This window comes from Octopus bimaculoides, chromosome 6, assembly GCF_001194135.2.
Source record: "Octopus bimaculoides isolate UCB-OBI-ISO-001 chromosome 6, ASM119413v2, whole genome shotgun sequence".
NCBI classification, from domain to species: domain Eukaryota; kingdom Metazoa; phylum Mollusca; class Cephalopoda; order Octopoda; family Octopodidae; genus Octopus; species Octopus bimaculoides.
Window position 1 is genome coordinate 19,961,853 of NC_068986.1, and position 1,482 is coordinate 19,963,334.

Genomic DNA, 1,482 nt, shown 5'->3' on the forward strand with positions numbered 1-1,482 from the left:
ATTTTTGTATATCTTCTTTTTCTCCCTCTTTTCCACCTTCTTCTTCTCGTTCTCCTTCTGTCCTTGAAACTTTATGTCCTATTGTTTAATTGACAGTTGGTGGTATCTCTTTGAATAAATATATATATATATTGGGTTGTCCGGAAAGTTCGTGCCCATTTATAGTAGCTTACCTTTCGATGTATTTGCCATGAAACCACTTCAATTCTCAGAAGAGGGTATTTTCAAGTTAAAGAAAAGATGGAGACGCATTGTGCAACAAAATGGTTTATATTTGGTTGATTAAAAATGTAATGGCAAGTATATATTAACCTTTTTCTTTCCTTTAAAAATCGGCACGAACTTTCCGGACAACCCAATATAACTATATATATATATATGTATGTGTGTGTGTGTGTGTGTAATATCTATGAAATATCTAAGCAGAGACAGTAGACCGTAACAACATGAAATGAAGTGTTTTGTTTAAGAACACAACGCATTGCCCGGTCCAAGAAGCGAAACCACAATCTTACGATCATGGATCCAACACCTTAACCACTAAGTCATGTGCCAATTGTCTTCGAAAAGAAAAGTTACTACGGTTATTGTCCTCCTTGCAATTTTGGCTGGTCACTACTGGAATGCATTTGTCATGAAATTTAAATTTTAGTTGACCTGTACAACATTTATTTCCCTTATGCCATTGGGTAATATTTATAACTAAACAAAAATTAAGTAAAAGAAATAGTAGAACGTCCAATGTCATTAATTTAGACAACACAAGCGAACACAAGATTAATTTTTGTTTTTTTTATTAAAACCGTCTTTACTTGGGGTGAAAGTTAATAAAATAGCGAGGGACAATTGTAACTAATTTCCAAAAAGCAGTCACATTAAGCAAAAGATGGCCAGTGTGTTTTGTTTTTGTTTTGTTTCCTGAAGACAAAGACACAGCCGTAAACACGTTTCTGCCTCAATCGGCATCATTACCACAGCATTGTCCAGATGCTGAGAGTGACTCCAGATTAGAAGAGATAATCTCTCAAAGGATCATATGAAAGAAAATACAAACAGTTTTTCTGGAGACAGAGAGACAGAGCATTGTCAGGATGCTGTACGGCGGAATGGCAAAGTTCGTTTCGCAAACACAAGATCCTGAGTTCGATCCACCGCATAGCATCTTGGTCAAGTATCTTTTGCCCATATGTACATACACATTCATATATATATATATACTCATATATACACATCTTAGAAGAAGAGAATGGAGTTAGTGGAGCAAGAACACACACAAGAAAACGAAAAGTGTTGCTGAAGAGGTCACAGATGTGTGACGAAAGATTTCTGGACAATGGACATCAGTTAAAATAATAAAATAAGAACAGTAATAAACGAGTGGAGAAAAATATATATAGTACGTGTGTTTATTTGGCAAAAAAAATTACCATCCCAAAATACAGCAATATGTGTGTGTGTTTGTGTGTGTGTGTGTGTGTGTGT